This window comes from Crocodylus porosus, unplaced genomic scaffold, assembly GCF_001723895.1.
Source record: "Crocodylus porosus isolate Cpor-Errol unplaced genomic scaffold, CroPor_comp1, whole genome shotgun sequence".
Lineage (NCBI taxonomy): Eukaryota > Metazoa > Chordata > Crocodylia > Crocodylidae > Crocodylus > Crocodylus porosus.
The window spans coordinates 91,668,158-91,678,114 of NW_017728918.1; the positions used below are offsets into that span (position 1 = coordinate 91,668,158).

A 9,957-nucleotide genomic window follows, 5' to 3' on the forward strand; every position below is an offset into this window, starting at 1 on the left:
ACAGTAACTTGCTTTTAAACAAAGGTAACTGTGACGGAGCACCAGTGGGATACTTACCACTTAGGGAAGTTGCAAGCTCTGGGGGAGCTTGTAGGCTGAGCAGCAGGGCAAGACCCTGAAGGGGAGCAGTGATAGACTGGTAGGCATTGAGAAGTGCCTGAGCCTGAAAGGGTGGAAGACCCCATAAGGCGAGTAGTAGAGGCCCTTGTGAGAGGGGCAAGTTGTAGGCCGAAAGGGGCAGTTGTGAAACCCTGGGAAGGAGGGATATGAGTTGGGCCCTGAGGGCAGGGGCTGGAGTAGAGGCCCTGTTAGCTTGGGGGCTGGAGTTAAGTCCAGGTGCCTGAGGCCGCTGGTGGTCAATGGGGAGGCAGCAGAGGAGGGGTCGCAAGGAGAATGGAGGGGAGGGGCAAGCCATCAACCCCTCAATGGAGAGTACCTGGGAGGAGTTACCCAGCTATGAAACACAGGGCAGAGTCAGCACGGCATTCTGTGAACCACCCAGCACTCGCTCAGATAAGGGTAGCGGGAGATGCCCAAAAGGTTGCACACTTGCTGGCCGGGGAGTGAAGAGTAGCAAGCCTGAGGACCCTCTGGGTGAGGGCAGAGTGAATGGGGTCCCTGGGACAGAAGAGGAAGTGTGAGAGAGAACCAGGAAGGGTGGGATGAAAGAGACCAGGTGAGAGCCAGTGCTGAGTGAGAGTCCTCTGTGAGATGGAGGTGGTTTAAGTGTGGCCATAGTAGGGCAGAGCAAATGAGATTCAATGCTGTGATGATTTGGGCCTGGCCTCAGGCCAGAGCTTAGCACAGCTGTAAGCAACATCTGCAAGGCTTGGGATGCAGTACAGAGGTGGTTGGAGCTACATACATAGGCCCAGGAGAACAGGGCATTCAATGGGCAGCCTCCTGCCTAATTAAGATGGTAATTGCTTAACAGCAAGGCATGGCAGGAAAGATAGGTGGGCAGCGTGCCCAGAGGTAGTGTGAGATCAGCACTGTGGCTAGCTGGGGAGCTCCCACTTTCACCACAGTAACCAACATAAGCTAAGAGCACCCCATTTCTAGAACATGGATATTCCCTTAGACTTCTATTCCCATTTTTTTAAATGTAAATATAGCACTGAGTCTCTAGGCTAGGGACAGACATACACACAAACCATTTTAAGTAATCAGAAACTGGTTTAAACCTGTAACAGAACATAAGTTCAGTGCACAGAAACCAGTTTCAAAATGGCCAAAACTGGTTTAAGATAAACCTGGCTGAATGTAATATCAAAACGAACTGATTTGGGTCAAACTGGTTTATGCAACATCTGTCACAGATCCCTTCCTGGTTTGACTTAAACCATCCCCAGCTGCAGTGGCCAAACCCTGGTGGTCCTCAGAGGCAGAGGGGGAAATAATCCACTTCCTTGTCACCTTGCCTAAGAGGCTTCGAGGCCATGCCCCTGCCCGGACACTGGAACAGGAAGGGGAGCGTGACTGTGACTGTGACACTGGAGCAGGGAGTGGGGAGAAACCCTGTCATGGTGTCCTGGAGTGACAGCCCCTTCCCAGCAGGGGACCATGCTGTGGGGGGGAAAGCTGACATGGACTGTGTGGGGCTCATGACTATGGTCCTGGGGAGCAATGACCCCCTCTGAGCCCTAGTGCCACTGTTCCTTCTGCACAGTCTGCAGCAGCTCTGACCCCTGCTCATAGCACTCCCCCCCAGAAAGGGCTCGTACTCTGGGACATCAGAACAGTGGCCCTGCCCTCTCACTATTCCAACAGCCAGGCTGGGGCAGCCAGAGGCTGATTGGCAGAGCCCCTTAGCTGGGGAGGCAGGGGGCAGGGTTATTCCCTGCTCCCTCCAGCATCTGGTGAAAGGGTCAGGAGGTGGCTTATCCCATCACTTGCCCTGCACATGGAGTGAAAAGATGCAGTGGTCAAAGTGGGCATACCCCGCTGCAGTCCCCCAGGGGCACAGGGGCAAATAATCCCCCTCCCTGCCCCCTCTGCCTTGGGGTACCATGCCCTGCCACTGCAGCAGCAAAGGGAGCACCTGCCACACCCCAGCTTGGGTCTGTGCTGGTGGGACGGGGAAGGGGTAAACCCTTTCCATCCAGTTTAATCCTGGCTACTGCTGGGGCCTGAACATCGCCCTGCCCCACCCCCCAGCTTCCCTGCAGCTGAGGGCCTGCTCTACCGCCCCCCAGCCCTTGGCCTGCATCGCTGCAGGCAAGTGCCTGCATTTCATGAATGTATGTTCACTTACAATTTGGTTCAAACTAGCCAGGTTAGACTAACCTGCAAAGATTGAATCAATTCAGGCTCCAGCTTTTTGAATGTATGTCTCTAGCCCTAGCGATTACTGTTTCATGACTCATTGGCATTGCTCAGTGATTTATGTAGAGGGGGCAGCATCATGCTAGATACTGTACAAACACAGAAAAGCATGGATTAAATCCTGCTCCCATTGAAGTGAGAAGCAAAACAACCACTTTCCATGTTCAAAGATAGAGAGAAAAGATAAAAAAAGAAAAAAAATCTCAAGAATGAATGGGTGGAGTTAAATCCAATGTCCTTCCATGTAAGATAGTAATGTACTTCTTTGAGTGGTGAGTAAAGAAAGAGCCCAGATTCCTATCAGAAAAAAGAAAGGTATGAAGAGAATGAATACAATAGCCCAAATTTATCCCCAGTGCAGTACCATGTACCCTAATGGACTTAATTTTAAATAACTTTTACATTTTGCATTTACCTTTAGGAAGTGTCCTGGCATCAGCTGAATGTTTCTTAATTGCCTGTATTTAATAACATTAGCATTTAAATTATCCCAATTAGGCTTTGAAATGAACACCTTATTCAGATGAATGAAGTGCTGATATTAGTGTTGATGTAATTACTATTCCTATTCTTTGTCTGGCGACCATGTTCTGCAAGACAAGGGGCCATGCTGATTATATGGGAATTTACGGTCACAATAGGAAAGGGTGGAATCTTATTTGCAGAGGGCATAGTTAGGTGAGCTCACAGAAAGAGTAAATGCATTTGTGTTCATAGGCTCCAATTTTACTGCAGTTAAACATAAAAACCTTGCTCAACCCTCAGTGTCTGTTAACAAAGCCTTAACTGAAAAAAAGGATAAAAAAAGTAATCATCCTAATTGCCTTCAAAGCCCATCTTGGATTCACTATGGTTCAAGCCCCCAGGCAGTGCCTTGCTTGACAAACTCGCATCAAAACCTACTCTTCAGAAAAGAAGAGGTAGATTTTTAAAATGTGTGTGTATGCACACACATGCACATGTATGCAAATCCCAAATGTAAAGAATATATGGTACAGTTTTAGCAGATGTTAACTAGGCAAGATAAAACCTAGGCTCCCTGTTAATTTGCCTCTACTGTTCATAAGTATTAAAACTAAACAACCTTTTTACACTTGGATTGTAACGTATATTAGTTAAAATACTTAAAAACAACCTTTTTCCAACTGTGCTTACCAAGCAAACAAGAAATACTGACCCTGGATTTCCTAAGTTTTAGTCAAGAGGGTAGATCATCTACCCTACAGCTTCCCAAAAAGCAAATCCAAAGGCAGCATTGAACAGAGGATACTTCTTGCTACAGAAGACCGTCAAAGCTACCAAGTAATCTTGGCAGACTTTCCATCCTGTTTTTTCCTTTTTAAGGGCTTCCCCGCCCTTTTCTGGACCTATTCAACAGGTCAGTTGGTAATGTCCTTCCATTCCTTCGTTGGAAAAAGCTGGTTAGGAAGAGCTTGAACTAATAAGAGACTTTTGTTTTGTTGACGGGCTGCTAAATTCTGTGGTATCAGCTCTCTGCTGCCTCCCTTGCCTGTCAGGTTTGCTGCAGACAGTTTGAAAAAGCAGGGAGAAGAAAATTAAAGAGCTCAGTATGATCAACAGTTGCATGCACTGCACCTTCCTCCCCCTCCCCCCGCCCCCACATTGCCTCAGAGTGCTAGCCTGGGGCTGGGTTCTGCCAACACTCCCACCCCTTCAGCAGCAAGCAGGGAAAAGCCTGGGACTATGCAGGCAGGGTGGAGTTTAAACCCCTCCCTAATCAGAAGTCCTGCTGCAGCTTGGGTGCTCTCCCAGCTCAGCAATGTGAAAGCAAAGGCTGCTCTAGCACCTCCCAGCTCCTAGCCTCAGCTATTGCAGGCATGTGCCTGCATTTTTTCAGTCCAGAGGTAATATCTGTGCCGTTTCAAAATAATTCAAGCTAGGCAGGTTAGACTAACCTGCAAGGATTTAATCAATTCAGGCTCAGGTTTTTTAATGTCTATCCCTAGCCATAGGCTACATCTACAGTGACAAGAAATGGATGCATACCACTGGGGCAGCTCAACAAGATAGACTGATCCAGAATTTTGGTAGTTTGAGTTTAATATACAATAGCACTTTTAGTTCACTGATAACACTAAAATAATACTTCTATTTCCTAAAAGAAAATACATAAGCAAAAAGAAAAAAAAATACATTGAGACAAGATTTAGAATATTACAGAATCTTGGATTTCACTTTCATAGAACTTTGTTTCTTAAAAGAACATTCTGCTTTCATATATAAAGAAATCACAAAGCAAAGCAAAAGAAATGATCCTTATTTAATCATTTTTCAGAATCAGAATTACAAAAATGTAACAAAGGCACATGCTCAACAGAGCTACATTCGTTTTTGTTTTGCGTTTCCAATATTTTGCATTTTATTCCACAAAGACTCAAATTTAGATGAGATGATGGCTTAAATAAAGCATAAAAATAAAATTCAGCAAATGTCATGGCAGCACACCAAACATTTAATGTCAGTTTCCCTTATGTTCCCTGTTTTGCTATAGCTACCCATCATTCAGTTACACAATTTTGGAATATTTTACTTTATGATGAAAAATAAATTTCTTGTGCTATGTTTTGTGAAGCACATGTGCTGAGCAAATTCTCTCTGTGTACCAAGCACCATGTGCATGTGCGTATGTCCTTGGGAGTGTTTAATTGAAGTCTTTATCACCATACATTGCTGTTATAACTAAACAGTTCTACTTTACACACATAATCTTCACAGGAGAATTTTCATATTCATGCAATTTGGGCCTGCTCCTCGGTGGAGCTGCATGGGTAAGCACCCACCACGCCCCCGGGAATCAATGACCTGCATGCCTCCTGGACATCACTGATCCAACACAGAGCCAGGAGGTAAGGGAACTGGGCCAAGGAGAGGGTGGGCAAGTGCAGGGATGCATGCAGGGCAGGATGTGCTGGCTGACTGGGACAGGGAAGGGAATGCTTCCCCCCACCATCCCCACCTGGGTCCCTAGTTAGCTGAAGCCCCCAGGGAGCCCTGCAAGCAAAGCTCCTAAACAGGTGCGACTCTTCTTGGGTGCAGCAGCGAGTACAGGAGTTCATGCAGAGGGGCATGCAGAAGGCACCCAAAGGGCTGGGCTCAGCAAAGACCCTGAGGCCTGGAGCCTGAAGTGAAGCTGCTGGGACCAGGTAGGGACATGGACTTGCTCTCAGCCATGGTTGAAGGTTGTCATGCCTACAGACTTCCCGGCACCACTGAGGTCTCCTCCCAAACTGGGCCCCTGATTCTGGGCTTTGAGGTCTGCCTAGCACAGCTGCCAGCAGGTGGCATGGAAGCACCCCCACCTGTGGGGTGTGATCCCTAATGAGTCTCTGAAGGACTGGCTGTGGGAGCTCAAGAAAATCAGCTACACACCATCAGGGCCCACGAAGAATACATCAATGGATACTGCCCTTCTCCAGAAGAAGGAAGAAGAAGAACAGAAGATAGAGGAGAAAGTGGCCAACAAGAAGGCTGGCTGCAAAGACCCACCCTAAACTGCCTGGAAGATAGTCATCTCGAGTTCCTGGACATGCAGGGCTAGACCTGCCTCTCCCCTTACACTGCACAACAGGTATGCTTCCCCCACTATGCATGAGGAGGCTCTAATGGAGACACTGGAGGAGGAAATGGGTGGTTGGCCAGCTGCCACCCATAAGAGGAGACACGGGGGGTGGGGACTCCCTCCTGTGGGGCACTGAGGGACCCGTCTGCCATCTGGACCCCTTAGCCCATGAGGTCTGCTACTTCCCTGGGGCACCCATCCAAGCTGTTGCAGAGAGGATCCCTAGGCTTGTCTGGTTCTCTGACCACTACCTCACGCACCTTATCCATATGGGCAAGAATGACACATACAGGAAGAATCTGGACCAGGTCATGAGTGACTACAGGGCTCTGGGGGCTGGGCTCAAGGTGATGGGGATGCAGGTAGTCTTTTCCTCTGTGCTCTTAGTTGCAGGCCATGGACCTAGGAGGGAAGGATGCATTAAAGAAGTAAACCAACGGCTCTGGTGGTGGTGCTACTGAGAGGGCTTCGGTTTCTTTGACCATAGTGCACACTTCAAGGAGAGAGGACCCCTGGGAAGGGACAGCATCCACCTCACATGAAGGGGTAAGTAAGTCCCTGTTCTCAGCCAGGATGGCCAATCTTCTAGATAGGGCTGTAAGCTAAGATCACCAGGGGACGAGGAAACACTGACTGAAGCATGCTTGGGGACTGGCTAACAAGAAAGCTTCAAAGTTGGGGACACTAGGATAATCACTCTTGCAAGACCTGAGGGAATGGTCCTCCCTCAGTGTGACAGGAAATCAAGGGTCTCGATTGGAGGACTTGGGTGCCTGTACACTAATGCCAGGAGCATGGGGAACAAGTAGGAGGAGGTAGATGTCTACTCTCCAGTGGACATTACAATCTACTAGATAGTAGGGTCATGGAGATCTGGTGGGACTTTTCACATGACTGGAAAGTAGCCATAGATGGCTACATCCTGCACAGAAGGGACTGAGTACAGAAGAAGGTGGAGGTGGAGGTGTTTCTTCATGTGAGGGAACAATACACCTCCTTGGAAGCTGACATCAGCTCACAGAATAAACATGAACCATCAGTGTGATGCTGCAGCCAGCAGGGCAAACAATATTCTGGCATGTGTCAACAGATGCATCTCACACAAAACCAAGGAAGTGATTCCTCCACTTTACTCGGCATTGATGAGACCATAGCTGGAGTACTGCATCCAGTTCTGGGTGCTGCATTTCAACAAGGATGTGGAAAAGCTTGACAGAGTCCAGAGAAGAGCCACATGTATGATCAGAGACTTGAGAGGCAAGTCGTATGAGGAGAAGCTGAGGGACTTGGGTCTCTTGAGCCTAAAAAAGAAAAGACTGAGTGGGGACTTGGTAGCAGCTTACAGCTACATCAGGGTGTGAGAGAGAGAAGGAGCCAGCAGGCTCCAAGGCTCCGGGGCTAAGCAGGGGGTCAGCGGTCCCAGGCCCGCAGCCCCAAGGAGCCTGGCAGAAATTCCCTTTACCCAGGTGAGTTGGGAAGGGAGGGGCCGATATCTCCCCCGCCGGTATAAAGAAGAGGCCGGGACCGGAAAGCGGCAGCAACGCAGAACCGGAAAGAGGAGGAGGAGGCGGCGGTGGAGGAGCAGGCCGGCCGGTCGGTCGGCCGGCCGGCGCACACTGAAGGGAACGCTGAATGCGAAGTCAAACGCTGGTAGGAGCCTCTGGCAGAGAGCAGAACCCCAGCGGGGTTTTGGAACAGTTTACTGGCCCCCGCCGGGCGTAGAGCTGTTTATTTACCGGCCAGGAGCTGGCCGAGCCCGGCGGGAGAAGGGTACCATAATAACCCTAATAGAGGGGCACTATTGACTTTGGGTACCGTAGTCCCTGTAATAGGGGCACAGCTCAGTAGTGAACTTAAGTTGTTAAAAACGAATCTCATCAAGCCCTGCAAGGGGGCTGTCCGAGAGCCAACTAAGGGGTACTTGACCCCTCAAAGGTCAAGCTTGAGTTGGAAGGCTGCAGACAGACGGAGCAGCTACATAGATCAGGGGAACCTTCTTGGTTGTCATGTTTGTTTTAATTGACCTTTCTTTTGTGGATTATCTGGGAGGAACTGAGGATACGTGGCCAGACCAACCGGTTGGCCACCACGTGGTGGAACGGGCGAGGGTGTAGGGGTGGCAGAGCCCTCAGAAACTCAGGACCTCGTGAGACGCTGGGGAGATTCATAATTGGACTACACACTGAGACATCTGAACCAATTCCATTAATATCAAGTTGTGGCAGGAGAAACATATGCATGTGAGACCCCAATTATAGCTGATGACACCCTAGGCAAGTGGCAGGCAGCATCTGTTAGGTCCACTGGGAACTGGGAACTCCAACACAAGGGAATACACCAAGGGCTCAGTGAACAACTGTTCACCAGGGAACACTTGGGGATGACCGGGAGTAATGGCCACAAACTCCTAGAAGACTATTTCAGACTCAACTCTAGGAAATACTTCTTCACAGCTAAGGTGTCCAGACTGTGGAATAAGCTCCCTCCAGAAGTGGTGCAAGGTCACCTACCCTGGAAATCTTCAAGAGGAGACTGGACAGTCACCTTGCTGGGGTCACCTGACCCTACTTGTCTTTCCTGCGTAGTGCAGGGGGCTGGACTCGATGATCTTCCAAGTTCCCTTCCTGCCCCAACCATCTATGAATCTACAGTTTCTCATCAGAGACAGTGTGACACCAAAAGCACCCAAGTATGTGTCTACCTGTGCAACTGGGACCTTGAACAAGCTTGAAGGAGCTATACTGAAAAACAGGGGGGAAAAAACAAATGGTGGAGCACTGAAGACATGGGATAACAGTGTTTCAGGTACAGAAAAGATACAAGGGTAGAAAAATGATGATGGAATGAACTATGAAAGATGTCACTTTCATTACAATCTATAAGGAATAAGGATACCCAGATTCTACACTACACTAACCAATTGAAAGAGGTGGAATTATACAGGGTACTTTTCCTAAGCTTGGTGTCAAGAGTCACCTGCTTGAGACATCTGCCCCAGTGTAACTATCATATTTACCCAAAACTAAGATTACTTCAGATTTAAGATGAGCCCTAATAATTTGATTCTATACATGGAAAATTATACATTGGTTATCATTTCCCCATATACAGAACTGAATAATTGGAGGGTCATCTTAAATTCATTCCCCCTCTCCTGTCCCCCAAATCTGTGATGGAGGAAGCAGTAGCAGGGAGCAGAAGGTGAGGGGCCAGAGACCCTTGGCCCAGCTGTGCTTGTGCTACCCTGCTCCCTGCTGTTCCTCTGCCTACCACCCCCCCACACCTTTCCTGCTTCCACTACCACCTACTCCCTGTACTCCCTGCTCCCCTTACTGCTTATCTTCTGGGTAGTTTGGGGTCCAAACCAGGCAACAGCAGCAGCCCAACCTCTGTCCTGGCTAAGCAAAAGAGTGTGCAAAATGGGGTTTAGAATTACATGGAAGACGTACTGGAAGGAAACTCCTTAAATCATGTAATCCAGCCCCCTGCTCGGCACAGGATCGTCATTTTAACTAAATCATCCCAGTTAAGTGTATGAGATGTCACAACTTCTCTACATAACCTGTTCCAAAGTAGCCCACCCACATGGTGATAAAATTCTTCCCAATCTCCAAACTAAATTTCCTTCTACTGCAGTTTGTGACCATTGCTCCCAAGTCCTGTCATCTACAACCACACGGAATCCGTCTATCTCCATCTTCTTTCTGAATCACCTTTCAGGTATCTGAAGACAGTTATCGGATCCCTCCTCAGTCTTCTCTTCTCCAAACTAAACATCCTTGTTCTTTTAGCCCTTTTTTATAAGTTATATTTCCTAGGTCCCTAATCACTTTTGTTGCTCACTACTGAACTCTTTCCATTCTTTCCCTATCTTTCTTGAAAGGTAGGTTCTAAAACTGGACATAGTACTACAGGTGTGGCCTTATCAGTGCTGAGTAAAGAGGAAGAATCATTTCTCTTGTTTTGCAAGCAGCACTTCTAATAATAAAACCCAGGATGCTGTTATCCTGTTTTGCACAAGAGCACAATTTTGGTTCATATTCAGCTTATTC

The 9,957-nt window shown here is 48.2% G+C and overlaps 1 long non-coding RNA gene across 1 annotated transcript; it reads right to left on the reverse strand.

Annotated features, from left to right (window-relative positions):
• Positions 1-2,594: 2,594 nt before the first annotated feature.
• LOC109312248 lies at positions 2,595-3,622 on the reverse strand. Its single transcript, XR_002101778.1, has 3 exons — positions 3,503-3,622; positions 2,741-2,783; positions 2,595-2,622 (listed from the first exon to the last, which is right to left on the reverse strand). It is a non-coding gene; the product is annotated as an uncharacterized LOC109312248 (long non-coding RNA).
• Positions 3,623-9,957: the final 6,335 nt, after the last annotated feature.